The sequence below is a fragment of the Humulus lupulus genome, chromosome 3, assembly GCF_963169125.1.
Source record: "Humulus lupulus chromosome 3, drHumLupu1.1, whole genome shotgun sequence".
NCBI lineage: Eukaryota > Viridiplantae > Streptophyta > Magnoliopsida > Rosales > Cannabaceae > Humulus > Humulus lupulus.
Genome location: NC_084795.1, coordinates 202,943,433 through 202,958,832, shown reverse-complemented (window position 1 = coordinate 202,958,832; position 15,400 = coordinate 202,943,433). Strand labels below are relative to the sequence as shown.

Below are 15,400 nucleotides of genomic sequence, written 5' to 3'. Positions count from 1 at the left end.
AAGTAGACACATTCATAGTTTGAATTAGTTATTGTTTAATGTAATACTTATGGTTTATCAATCTATTGAGAATTACATTTTATGATAAATTTTAATTTTTTTTATCAAAGTACAATAATGAAAATCTTTTAATGAAAAAAAAACTTATAAGTATCCTTATCACAATAAAAAAACCTTAATATGTTATGATTTAGAAACATATTATATGCGTAACAAATTGTTATGATTTATATAATATAACAAACAAAAAACGTTATCAAAATAATCAAATGTAACAGTTGAAAAGTGTTATGCAAATAGTATAAGATTAAACTTCAAATTTATAACAAAATACTCTAACTAAATGTTATTATTTGAATATTGTAGCAACTAAAAATGTGTTATTGAATAGTTTAAGATAACACCGAACATAATATTCGAATAATGTTTTAGAAAAGACAGGACTTTTAATAACAAGGGCTATGTTAGTGTTTTCAGAAGCGTTATTAATACTCCCGATTAGCAGTTTTTAAGTGTTATGAATACTGTTTTTTCTTGTAGTGAGCAGTACCCTACGACCAAGCCTGGCAATGCATGGAGATGGATCCTTGGCCAAAGCACACATGGCTGATACACATTGTGAATACATCACATTGTCCAGGAGTTTTACTGCTGAGTGGTTAACAACCCCATTGCTTGAGCCATCATTCAATATTCCAGAATCAGAAAGTTCGGATGAATCATCAAACAATGGAGAGCCATGCATAAATCTAGAAGTAGCAAGAGGGCTGCTAGTGCAGACTCTTCCATCTCGAACAAGAGACGAGTTGTTAGTGCCAACTCTCGATATTGGACCAATCTGAGATGGAACAACACTACTTGGACTTCTTATATGAGCCAAAGAAGGCAGGGAACTCAAAGGAGACCCAGTATGCTTCCAATATGTTACAGACAGGGCCTGGTGTTGTTGTTTGCAATAGCTTCAGAACATATGGAAATATCCCTACAGACAGGGCCTTCAAAAACAAAAAATGATCAGAAAATAAACTACAGCATCATATTTTACCACCAAATAAATTAGACCCACTATATAGAAGCCAAAAAGTACCAGATCTACAGCCCAGGGTCCCATATCAAGGAATCTTCCAAGAAGAACCAGTGCTCAAAATCGGTGACACTGACTAAGTAAAACCTGAAAGAATAACACAACACAATACAATAACACTAAATAGCAAACCAGATGGGTTTATAACCATGTGTTGTGAAAAGTGGTTTTTCTTGTAGTGGACAACACAATAACACTAAATAGCAAACCAGATGGGTCTCAAATCAAGCTATCTATGCATAACATAAAAACTAAAACAAGAACACAAGAAGAAACACCTCAACAAATTATCACAAACACAGAGAAGGGTCCATAGTTTCAGCTGAACATAAATATTACGAATTAGTACAATTGAATAAAAATAATCCATCATTGAAAGATTCCATGAATATGTCAATGGTATTTTTATAAGTTGTATGTATGTAGAAGCATAGAAATTTAAAATGTAACCCATATATTACCTTTCACACTTGGGTCCGCTCACAATAGATTCTATATTTCTATTCCTCTAATTTTCATAACAAGATTATTAATGTATCACGTTATCAGCTTGTCTATTCATGTCAATATATTAATGTTTCAATGCATAAGAAATGGCACTCAAAGCAATTCATCACTTTAGAATCTACAGCTAGAGAAGAGCTAAAGAAAAAGAAGGTATTACTAGCAAGAGTTGACATACAAAAAAAATTAAAAATACAGAATTACAAAAAAAAAATTGAATAAGTGTGAGAAAAGAGCTCCTAACGCTCTGAATGTATAAAAGCATATTATGGATCAAAATATAACATTTTAACTATAAAACATAACCATGCAAACTAATGAAAATAAATCTGAACTCACGTTTCAAACTAAACTTGCACTATTTAAAGGAAAAGTATGATCACCTTCACAAGGATTTCAATGAGGTCCACTCTTTATGGTGTGCTTAGTTTGGAGTTTGGCCAAACTCTACATGAAGTGCATTCAAGCTCGGACAAGGTTTGAGCACATCTAGAATCAATCTCATTATACCTGCAAATTGCCCAAAAAAAAAAGCATTAAACCACAAGCAAAGAAAAATGTAAATTGGTCCATTAGAAGCAAAAACATATATAAACAGAACGAGACATTCTTTTTAATACGGAAAAAGTACTTTCTTTTTGTCACCCATATATATGATATATGTATAGAGTATAATATTTCACAAGAAGCTATAGCACAAACAACAAAGAATTAAGAAATGTTGGTAGTTGTTTCAACATAGAAATATGAGAAGAAATCTAATTTTTATACTATCAAACACGTCACTTCCTGCATCAAAATAAAAGAAAAACATAGGAGAAGTTAAGAAAAATGTAACATTTTAGCTTATATTCTACAATGTCACATCTGAATTTTCTGATACAAAAACATCAACAAAACTCGTCCAATATACTTTCTAAAACAAAAACTACCAACAAAAACTGTGAAACTATAAAACTAAAACACTTCACATACGTCAAAGATAAATAGATAAACAAGAAAGTATATATTAATATAACCCATTAATTTTTGGAGTTGATATAACATATATTTTCAAAGCTATTTTTTAAAGAAATGTGAATCTGGGTCACTAATGCAAAACAATAATACAACTAACAACCAAATAAAATGAACAAGAAAGAAACATGACTCAATCCAAACAAACCATGATATCATATATGGCATGGGGAAGAATATACATAATCCTATAAAAGACACTACAACCAATTCAACAAACCCAAATTTGAGACTAAGTGGCATGGCAAAGAAGATCCAGAAAGGTCATGTAAAATCCTGCTATAGAACCAGTCTTTTCCATAAATGAGCACAAATCATTTTCTTCTTTAAGTTAGCAAATAAAACAGAGAACCAGTAAATAATTAGAAAAAAAAAAGTATGATCACTATAACTTACCAATTTGCTGGACTTCTCAATTGTCATGAGTGGTATGGTACCAAGAGAAATGATATTCCTAGTTCCTTCACTCTTGAAAAAAAAATTACTCAACATAAATAAAGATAAAAGAAAATCATGCACCAAATGGAAGCACAATGTATTCAATAAAATTGACTTGATATAGCCAAAAGATTACTATTCCTCAAAACTAGAGGTCTAAGAATTCAGTCAAACGAAAGCAGTCATACATGCAGACCAAATACTAGCTTAAATTCAACAAAAGATACTAAGGTAGAAATACTGCACGATTCACATACCAGAAAAATAAGTCGATAATTGGTTACTAACAGTGTCCCTGCCTCATCAGTGTTAACAAGAACAACACCATAACCCTGAAAGTAAATTCAACTGTTACTAATCTAGAAAGTGCATACCGGAAAAATGTGATAATAGAACAGTTAATATATTCACAAAATCTATCACCGATAAAACAGAATACTTTTACAGAAGAAGCCAATACAACATGCCAACTCATATATACATATATTGGAACAATACTTGAAAAAAAAAGTATTGGAGTATACTGTGGAATCAGTAATAGAAGGAATTGAAGAAACAACATGAAAGAAGAACTTCGAAAGATCATCAGAAAATCAACAAAAAATGCAGTAGTTTATGTATATGTCATCGACCAATCAATAGAAATTGAAAATAAAATCACAAAGATCAATCCCAGCTTACTTTTGAGAAAAATTGACCCACTTTGGATAATTCCAATCACCTTGGTGAAATTGCATCTGCAGCACATCAAAAGGGAATCAACCATGAGTTTAGGAAAAAACAAAAGTGAAAAAGGGACTATAAGAAATAGAAAAATTGAAGAAACTGTGACTGTGGCACATCAAAAGGGCATCCATTCCAAGATTGAATTAAATATATACAAAAACTATAAATAGGATCGTACTGTGTGAATTGTAAAACAGGGGTAAAAAAAAAGTTGAAAGAATGTATAAAAGGGGTAGTTTAACTCAGCTACAAATAGAATTAATCAAGGAAACAAAAAGAAATCATGAAACATAAAGAATTAAACTATTTTCAAACAACTAAAACCAAACAATTTTAGAAAGGGGACATACAGTAAGAACTTGCACTCTTAACGGTGGACCAATTCAACATGAAATACTAACATACAGCACAAAAGTGAGCCCCAGTTGATTAAAAAAACAAATCTTTTGTCTAAATCATTATCTTGATTACTCAATCAACTCATTAGTCATGGAACCCAATAGTGATCTAAGACCTCTTTCTGTTTTTAAGGTCCTTGAGTGGGGACAATGGGAAAATATATGGCCACTAGACTATGCCAGCAACTACAACCTTGTTACTAATATACAAACACTTCTGTTACCCCCAAAACACAAGTAAAAATCACATCTATTTTAGGGAAAATCAAAGCAAAATGTAATAGCTTTAGCTTATAAAAAAAGCTAAAGTAACAGAGTTTTCTAGACATTACAAGTGGGAATCCCCTTGCAAAGAGCCCAAGACCCACAACAGAAACCAGTGGCACGATTATAATAGGACTAAATAAGCCATTTATGAAGAAATTTTTGCTCTTTTGGCTAGACTATACGCAGATGTAGACTAGTAGCAATTTTGCTCTAGTTCGAACCAAGTAAATTCTGGTGTGTTGTTTCCTGTTATTTTGTTATTATTTGTTTTACTGTTATTTGTTTGATCAATTTTTTTGGTCTTTAAATTTGTATCTTGATTAAAGCTTCTGTTTTGTGGTGTTCTTCCTGATATACTTGGCAAAACAAAAACTATCTATTTTTCAAGTTCCTCTACCAGAATTAGATACTATATGACCAAACCAAAACAACACTCAATATTGATAACCTTATATGAACAAGTCTATGCTCCTTTCTGCCTCAATTCAATATATGACATATCATATTTGACATACCACTGTCTTTTTACAGATTGAAACTTATATGTTTGAAGAAAAAATGAAAAAATAAATAAAAAAAACCCACTTTCTGTATGTAGTATATGTTAAGTGTTGGTCAAATGCTCAAGGTCAACTTGGCTATTATTGGACATCATAACTGAATTTTGTAAATTGAGTTATGACAGTTGGTGCTCGGGCCTTGGAGGGGATTTCAGTCACTTACATCACATGTATATATATAAGGCTCCTATTCTATCATTTAATCCAATTCAGTTTTTACATACATTGTAATATTGAGAGTGAGTTTTAGAGAGCCTAGAGATATCTTGTACTACTGTTATGAGAGAAGCTTGGAGCTAGACTCCATTGTTCAACAGATTGAAACTTAGAATCAATAAAGAGATTGTCAAGCCCTTGGGGCTGGTTTTGGCCATGGAGTAGAGTGGTGTCTAGCCAACATAATAAAAGAAATAGTATTAAGGAACAGAATGAAACATCTCTGAATAATAAAAAAAAGATAAGTAAAAACTGCAAGCAATATTCATTTAGTTACTATATTAGGATTAATATGTACTCTCAGAAAATTATGTTTGTCTATAAGATGGATGCATGTCTTTATGTGTTTATTCAACTAAGCCTCAATCAACGAAACTTAAACGAGTACTCTACCTGGACAAACCCATATAGGCCAGGAATGGACATAGCATTTGCACCAAGTACTTTTAATCCAAAGTCAACATGTGGCTGCAAAAACCATTAGAGACAATAATGAAAGAAAGAAATACAGATTTTTTTTAAGACAAGACCTAAAAGAGTGCCACAAATATAAATAAGTAAACAAATAAATAATAGTGCCATCAAATTATAGAACTCAAAACTGATTCTGTATATCCAACCTCTCCTCGAATGATTAGTTACAGTGAGAAATAACTAGACTCGTAATAGAAAGAGGCCATATGAATCACAATACTGATATGAAAATTTACCAAGAAGATTTTTATACTTCAAGAATTCAACAACTGAGCCCCAAAATTTAGTCTAATGTATCATCAGAGACAACTTAATAAAAATTTATATATTTATATATATTAAATCAAAACAGATATACATGCTTAATAACTTCAATTTAGCATCAAGATGACATGATTTTATAAATTCGATCAAGCACAGAACCATCTACACTCACAGTAACCATTTCCTGCCCAATGACAATTACATGAAGTTTTGAATAAGATGTACATTACCGAAAATAAGATTGCACAAGGGTTCAACAACTTTAAACCTCAGGTTGTGGACAGTCAGCTCTACTTCTATGCACCATAGTCAGAATGTCTCGAGAATACCCATTTTCCTGGTACAAATGGAAAAAGAAAAAGCGTCAGAGCACTAAAAATCTTACAGAAAGATTAAATTATCTAGGACAGGCCTATGGCTACTAAAACTGTCAGTTAGTTTTCACTTAATTTGATCGGGTAAAATGGCATCCTTGTTAAATCAAAAAGAAAATTCAGAGCTTTAGTCCCTTTGATAGATTTGTAACAGGAATAGCCCATGCATTATAGACTAATTATTCCCTTTTTAAAAGTTTACCAAATTGGACTAGTATGCATTTTTTTTGTAATAAAACAGATGGAAAACTAACTGTACAACTTTCAAAATTCTGGTACGTATAAAGCAACTTAAGATACACAAAAATAGAACTTCAAAACATATTATTAATGACTATATTCTGACATGAGATTAATCATCAGAGCAGAAGAGTAAACACGAACTAAGTCTCTATGATCAAGAAAGGACTCGAGTAAGAAAAAGCACTATCAATAAGGGCATACACTTGGCAGCTAATATAAATAATAGTGATAAGTTCACATATATGATGATAAGTGTGTTAAATAAGTGTAGGCCAACATAATCATTCAAAAGTGTGCTAAAGTAGTTGCTGAATTGGAGACCCTTTATGTATATATTGACATAGTTAAAAAATCAAGCAAAGTTAACACTCCAAGATGTCGTTTAACTCACAAATGGAAAGAGAGCTTCTACAAATATATCACTACACACTTAAACAGAGTGGAGAAGAGAAGACGTGTACCTCAATTGAAAGAAGAAAAGAGCAAAGAAATGGTTATATGTGCGAATCTATAAAAATGGTGATAATCTATATAACTAGGACCTAAAGTACAAATATAGTCACTCCAGTCTAAAAAATCACACCTCACGGCTGCATTCAACATCTCAAATATCAACCCTAATTGACCAACACCCAATCGTGCAAGGAAGACCCAAATTGAACAAGAGAGATGCTCCTGTTTTTATTCTTTATTTCACATGTATACACACATTATAATAAATCATATTAAAAACAATTAAACATAAGCGTATATAATGCACAGCAAATTAATAAGGAAATTTACACACATATATATAACACATACATGTATATAGATCAAGCATAATATTTGAAATAACAAACAGAATATCTTAAAAGAATATACCTTCTTATTCAGTTTCTAGAGATCTTTCTCCTTTTTTGAAAGTTTAAATCAAGCCCTAAATCAAATTTTTCCAACCATAATTGTAATGAAGTGAGACCGAAAAAAAAAACACAAATTAAGAGCACAGCAGAGAGACTGGAGCATAAAAATACCCCATAAATACAAAAATTGATATTTAAAAAAAAAAAGCTTATAGTAACTGAGAGAGGGACAAAAACCGGAGATACCCTGAGTGAGAGAAAGAGAAAGGTAACCAAGAAAAAAAAACAAGAAAAAGATTACACATACCTGGGGATTCCGTGTGAAAGAGAAAGAGGCAATGAGAGAAAGAGAGAAGCGGTGAGAAATAGGTAATGTTGAGTGAGAGGAGGAGAGGGTTTGGGGATTTGGCTAGATAAATAAAGAGACTGTGGATCATACAACACGAATGGATCAATTATAATTTACACACTACTTAGTAGCCTAAATGTTAAAGAGTTCATCTTGGTTACTTCAATTGGTAAATTTCTCAGATTTTCTAGATCAAGTATCATAAATGTAGCTTAATTTTGGAAACAAAACTAACATAAATGCTAAAATCAACAACTGGGCTGAGAAAAAGTACCATGAACTCACCTCATTGCACAAAGCCTCATCCGAGCCTCGAATCGATGACGACCCTCCCAAGAATTCAGCATCCGCTGCTCGAATCCAACATGAATGGTCCGGAGTTCCGACTTGGCGAGGATTGAACTGGTCTCATTGCTAGCTCCACCAGCCTCCACCACAATCCAAACGACTTCGTATGGAACCAGCATCAGTGAGTGCATCAGACTGGTCATGTGAAGGGCCTGGAACATCCTCACATAAGTGGGAGTCACCACAATGACGGTTCTAGGGTTCTTGACTCCAAATTGACGTCTCTGCTCCCTCTAAACTGTATCAATAACCGAGTCACCAAAATGAGGTAGGGAGAGCTGGGAGTTTGAGGCTGTGGGAAAATTGGAGAATTTCCTCTCAGAAAGTTTGGAAATTTTTTTAGAGTCGCAGAGGTTCGGGAAAATTTGGGGTTTGGGTAGGGAGATTTCTGCTAGGTTTAGATAGATGTGAGGGAGAAAGAGAGAGTTAAGAGAGAGAATGAGATATGTAGATTTAGAAAATGAGAATAGTGAAATAATACAATATTTGGCACAATTATTTCATTTGCCGCCAAATGTATTTGTGCGCCATTTTTTGTATGTGCTGCCAAATTTTATGGGTTTTGGATAACACTTTTTTAAAAGAGTTATACTTAAATGTTGTGGAAAGGGTTATTTGGTGTAGTGTGAGTTTTGGGACCTTGAGGTAAATACTGTCTTTGGAATGGATTGTTTGAATGATGAAGGCCGATAGACGACTGGAGTGGCTCTGAGTAAGATATTATGAGATAGGAAACGAGAAATACATATTCCATAAGAAAAATGAAACCAGGAACAAGAAGTATTTGGGTTCAGAGTGTATTAAAAGGATCTATAAAATTATTAAGGATTGTTAGGGCAGAGTGTCTACTTTATTACAGGATATAAAAGTTTGCAAACTTGAGTATGGGAACCTAGGATTCCAGGACTGTAGATTTTGTGCCTCTCTGAATATGGTGGACTAAGAAGGGTAAAGAAGTTTGGGAAAGAAAGAAAGAAAGAATTGTGACCCTAGATTTGACTATCTCTTTGTGAAATAGGATCAATCTTAGAGTGATTCTTTCTACCACTCCTATTGTATCCCATGGTTCTCTAACATTTTTCATTGCCTTAATGGCTCGGATATCATGATAGGTCAAAGCTCCATTCATTTTGACTGAAAACATAATGAATAAAACGTTAGCTATTAACATAAACATAAGATGCATAACATAAACACTTACATTGGCGGTTAGATTATGAGCTTTTGCGTGTGTATCAAGGGAAACTTCATGCATATGAGTTGTGGCTCTGATACCAACTATAATGCCCCGACTAATTCTTAGACCTCGGACGATTAAAACTACTAAGACATAGCGACTATTTTGGAATACTAGCATAAAATAATAGAACTTTATTATAAAAATGCAAAATATGGAATCCCATTGTCATTACCTAAAACATAAAGAAAACTTAAACCTTTAATATAATCATTCAAATACTAAATGCAAAAAAATATAAATATATAATAAAAATAACTCAAAATATAAACTTCATCCTCGACCTTTTCCAGTATTCCATTCATTCATTCCTCTCCTAATACACATGCCAAACCTGCCATGTAAGTAACAGGTAGAGATTTAAAGTTGCTTAAGTGTGTCGTGGATTAAATGGGGAATTATAGGAACACTCGAGGATTTAGCGGGATGTGGCAAATGATGGGATTTCCCTAGATGGCACTAAAGGATTAGATTAGACTTGGGGGTATTTTGGACAATTAGCTAGTGGTAAACTTAAACTTATCTTAGATTCTAGAACCTAGTTAGAAGGAAACAGAATAAAGAAACACCAAAAATCTCATCTCTTGCTCTCTCTCTCGGTTTTCTCTCCTTCTCTTGGGGTCTTAGCCAATTTTTGAAGATTGGGGTGGTGAAACTCAGAATTTAAAGTTGGGAACTTGGGGAAGACAAGTTGAGGGTGTTGGAAAGTGAGTCTAAGCTGAGAATCCTCACTTAGGTAAGGTTACTTTCAGGTTTTGCTGGTAAATTCTGTTGAGAATGAAACTTCGTTAAGTTCTAGACTTAAGTTGAATTTGGCCTAAATTGGGGTGATTTAACTAGCTTTCTAAAGTGCTAGCACTGCCTATAGTGTAGTAGAGTGATTGAGGGACTCAACTCTAGCATTGGGTATGTTTAGATTCAATTCCATGGAGGTTAGCTCGTTAAATGCATGTGAAATTCTTGGTTTAGGGGCTTGCACCGTGACCCTGTTCATCAAGCGTCGTGACCCGTTTGAATACTGAGGCCTGGTGTAACGCCCTGGATAGCCAAGACCATTACACTGTGTGTTTATAAAGTGCCAGACTTGCTAATCAAGTCATTTAAATAAAATCGTGTCATTGAAACTATAAAGGAACTAGGGTTAGAAACGTTTTGGTCTCAAAAGCCACATTTTCATTAAAAAGTATCATCTGTTACATGGGATCCCAAAAATATTAAATCCAAAGACCGTTTACAAAAGACACAAGGTTCATGTACAACAACCGGCCATACTAAGGCAAAATAAGTTGTTAGGTGATCCCTGTCCTGGTCCACTCCTCGACCGTGGCGGTCGAACCGCTAGCTATGTACATTCCACCTCGGAGCTCTCCACCTCAGGCTTGGTCCAGCTTGCCCTTGCCTTTACCTGCACCACGTAGCACCCGTGAGCCAAGGCCTAGCAAGAAAACATAACAACAGCAGAGCATGAACAACTAACAAACAAGTCAACATCTCACATATCATCACATAAACTCAGATATATCATCAGTCAGTACGATCAAGTATTCCACATACTAGGCATTTCAATTCACAATATACACAATTCACAAACGATAACCAGGGCTAGCACCCTCAGGCTGCTCCCTCTGTTATCCCCTTGTTCTTGGCTCCCAGTGGCCAATCTGTGCCCTGTGCGCTAAATTCATGTACGGCACTCTTAGACAGTTATGACATGTCCCATGGCGTAATACCAACGTTGACACGATATAACCTTCGGGAGCACTTAGTCCCATCACAACCATACAACCGGGTGCAGTTTCTTACCTTTCAATACACTAAATTCTGATGCCACGAAGCCGCGAGCACGGTCCACTACCCCGAGCCTCTCCAAAGACCTAATCACAACATAAATGAAACATCCTTTGTCATTAACCAATCCAAAACTACTTTCCGGAACCAATCCCACACTCTCGGAACCCTCAAATCCCTAAAACAATGCACCGAAGGCATCCCCCGAACCCCCGGAGCAAAGGCTCAAAATTGCAAAATCCCATGTCCTAAAATTGGCCTAGCGTCGCGGCGCAGCCCTATAGGGCCGCGGCTCCTAGCAAGTCAGAGAACACACTCTGCCGAGAAACAGCCTTGCGCCGCGGCGCGTAAGAACAATGCCGCGGCGCTCCTTCGCAAGCCCAGAATTCTGGGTTTTCTCTTACGTTTTTCCCGAACCCAAACCATTCCAAATCTTTCCAAACTCATACCTAAGCCCCAAAACCAACCCAAAACTCCTAATAGACCTCACAACAACCTAGAAACATCATACCCTAGCTCAATTACACAATCATTCCCAAAATTCACTCTTGAGTTCCATGCCTTAGTAACTCAAACCAGAAAGTTAAAAACTTAAACCCAAACCCAAACCACACTTCAAATTCCCAAATCCATAACAGAAATAAGCTTTACAATTACACAGAATCCTTACCTTGAATGGAGAGTCCAACCTCCAGCTTCAAACCACCTTCTCTTTTGATTATTCCAACTCTGAATTTATTCAAAACCAGCCACCAACTTGTTTCAATTCATGCTTATCCTCTAAAAACCAGACTTGAAACTTAGACAAATCATAGATAAATCCTTACCTCTGAGTATTCTTGGCCTAGGCTTGATTGCTAACTTCAAACCCCCTTGATTCTCCTTCCAAGAGCCAAATTCAGCTGCCCTCTTCTATCTTTCTTTTGCTCTATTTCTAGGTCTCCAAAATTCAGCATAAACTAATTTCCCCAAAGTGTTATACGTAAGTGTATTTCCCTTCAGCTGAAACTCACCTATTCACTGTCAAAAGACCACTTAATCCCTCCATAAATATCCATTTCTAACTAAACCTCAAGGGCACACTTGTCCTTTTACTAACATTACAATTCTACCACTTTTCCAATAAAACATGTTACTCTCTATGGTTACCAACAGTTACACAAGTTACCAAATCACCAGTTACCATTATCTAGCTTTCTAGGACCGTCTCGGCACGTGCATCACATTGATAGCACCACACCCACGCGGTACAAATCACATAGCATAGTTATCACATAACGTAATACACACATAGTCATATAACATGCTTAAAATCATAATCATGCATCTTAATCATTAAAATCACACATAATCTCCATTATGTCCTCCAGACACACTAATCAAGGCCCTTAAGCCTAATTAGTGAATTTGGGTCGTTACACCTGGGGGCCTCGAAAATTTGCCCAGGTTCCGTGGTGCAAGGTATAGCACGCTGCGGCCCGTTTCCTTCAGTAGAGAGGGCTTTCCCTCTAACTTGCAACGGGCCGCGACTCAAAATAGGAAAAAATGGAAAATGATGGTTTTAAGCTCGGAAATGCAAATGTTAAGGCTCAGGAAGGATTTTGCTACCCAGTTTAGTATAATTCGAGGTCCTGGAGGCTAGATTAATATTCTGAAGTTCTTATTTAGTTTAGGGCTTGATGGATGGTTACTATGAATGTGTTGTGACTAGGTTTACGTCAAAGCTCGTGTTAGAGGACTGTGCTCGGGACCGAGATAATCAATCATCTCAGGACACAGGTTAGAGAATTGTTTGTACCCATAGAGTTATGTAGTGTGTTGTGCTATATGTATTATTTATAGTTGTTATGCCAAACATAAGGTTGTGGCTGATCGGTAAGAGCTGGGAGCGACAAAAGCCGGAAGCAAGAGCCAGAAGCGGCAAAGGTTCGGAAACGGTGTCAAGCATGCTGAATGAAGACCGCTAGGGCGAGACCCTCTAAGGGTGTTGTACACACTTGTTCTATTAAGACCACAGATCGTGTGCTTGAAGGTGCACCCCGAGCGGAGGATACCATTGTTGTGCTACTGTAGTGTCGCAATGAATATGCTGCTATGATATTGTGTTTTTGTGCTTACGTGTTGTTTAACTATTATGATGTTATATTGTTGTGTTTATGTGTTGTTATACTGCTATGATGAATAAATTTAAATTATTTGTTCAACAGATCCCTAGAACTCAGTCAAAAACGTTCAAGAGCAAATCTATGTCGTTGCGGTTGTTTCTAATTCGATTTCCACAAAGTTTCAAAATAACATAAAGAGTCGATATATCACCCCCTATAGGCGATATATCGCCTGACCCTATGGTTGGAGCATTTGTGGTTTCGTTTGTACGAAGTCGACATGTTTTCCGTATCAACCTTAGGCAATATATCGGCCCCTATAACTGCAATATATCGGCATAAGCTGATATTTTAAACATATTTTTGCACACTTTCAGCACACTTGAAGTTTGTTTAAACAACTTTGACAGAGTAAAACATAATCCTAACAGCTGAGGGAAGGTTCTCGACCTTCTAGATCTATCCTTTCTTAATTTATTTATCTAAAATTCTTAAATCCTTAATAAGCATGCACGTGACAAGTGTCACACTCTTAATTATTCTATCTAAACCTTAGGTTATAATAAATATCACTTCTTGGACCAGCTATATTAATCAAACCTTATGTTAAAATTAATATTTCTAAAATATAGGTTAAACTTATAAAATTCATAACTACCTTTATGAGTTTCCAACTAAATCCCGGCTTCAACCAATAACCATGAAAACTAGAATACTAAGTTACTTCTATTACTATCTAGCTAAGTAAAATTCTGAGACACTACAGTAACGGGTAGTGATTTAATGTTGTTTAAGTGTGTTGGTGATTAAATGGGGAATTATAGGAAACTAAAGGATTAGATTAGACTTGGGGATATTTTGGACTTTTAGCTAAGGGATAAACTTACACTTATCTCATATTCTAGAACCTAGTTAGAAGGAAACAGAAGAAAGAAACACCAAAAATCTCTGCGCTTGCTCTCACTCTCAGTTATCTCTCCTTCTCTTGGGGTCTTAGCCAATTTTTGAAGATTGGGGTGGTGAAACTCAAAATTTAAAGGTGGGAACTTGGGGAAGACAAGCTAAGGGTGTTGGAAAGTGTTTCTATGCTCGAAATATTCACTTAGGTAAGGTTACTTTCAGGTTTTACTGGTAAATTCTGTTAAGAAAGAAGATTAGTAAAGTTCAAGACTTAAGTTGAATTTGTCCTGAAATGGGGTGATTTAACTAGCTTTCTAAAGTTCTAGCACTGCCTACAGTGTAGTAGAGTGAATGAGGGACTCAACTCTTTCTTTGGGGTATGTTTAGATTGAATTCCAGGGAGGTTAACTCTTGAAATACATGTAGAATTCTTGGTTTAAGGGCATGCACTGTGACCCTGTTCATCAGGTGCTGCGACCCGTTTAAACATCGAGGCCTGGGGTCCTCAAAAATTTTCCCACACGTCGCGATGCAATGTATATGGCGTTGCGACCCGTGTCCTTTAGTAGAGAATGCTTTCCCTCTGACTTGCGATGGGTCGCAGCCCTAGGGGGCAGGTCGCGGCTCAAATTAAGAAAAAGGGGAAAATGAAGGTTTTAAGCTCGAGAAACCAAATGTTAAGGGTCAGGAAGGATTCTACTACCCAGTTTAGTAGAATTCAAGGTCCCATAGGCTAGATTAATATTTTGAAGTTCTTATTTAGTTTAGGGCTTGATGGATGGTTATTATGAATGCATTGTGAATAGGTTTACGTCAAAGCTTGGGTTAGATGACTATGCTCGGGACCGTGGTAATCAATCAGCTCAGGACACAGGTCAAAGAACTGTTTGCACCCGTAGAAATATGTGGTGTGTTGTGCTCTATGTGTTGTTTATAACTGTTATGTCAAATATGTGGTTGTGACTGATTGGCAAGAGCTGGGAGCAGCAAAAGCCAGAAGCAGCAAGAGCTAGAAGCGCCAAAGGGCTGGGATCACCTATCCTGTGCTAATTTATTTATCTAAAATGCTTAAATCCTTAATAAACATGCACGTGACAAGTGTCACATTCTTAATTATTCTATCTAAACCTTAGGTTATAATAAATATCATTTCCAGGACCAGCTATATTAATCAAACCTTATGTTAAAATTAATATTTCTATACTATAGGTTAAACTTATAAAATCCATAACTATCTTTATGAGTTTCCAACTAAATCTTGGC

General features: G+C 35.6%; 2 long non-coding RNA genes across 2 annotated transcripts; both read right to left on the bottom strand.

Moving 5' to 3' along the window:
• Positions 1-1,689: 1,689 nt before the first annotated feature.
• On the bottom strand, positions 1,690-6,277 carry LOC133821500 (uncharacterized). Its single transcript, XR_009887628.1, has 3 exons — positions 6,179-6,277; positions 5,604-5,678; positions 1,690-2,098 (listed from the first exon to the last, which is right to left on the bottom strand). It is a non-coding gene; the product is annotated as an uncharacterized LOC133821500 (long non-coding RNA).
• On the bottom strand, positions 3,040-3,469 carry LOC133821499 (uncharacterized). The gene is made up of 2 exons (XR_009887627.1): positions 3,301-3,469; positions 3,040-3,073 (listed from the first exon to the last, which is right to left on the bottom strand). It is a non-coding gene; the product is annotated as an uncharacterized LOC133821499 (long non-coding RNA).
• Positions 6,278-15,400: the final 9,123 nt, after the last annotated feature.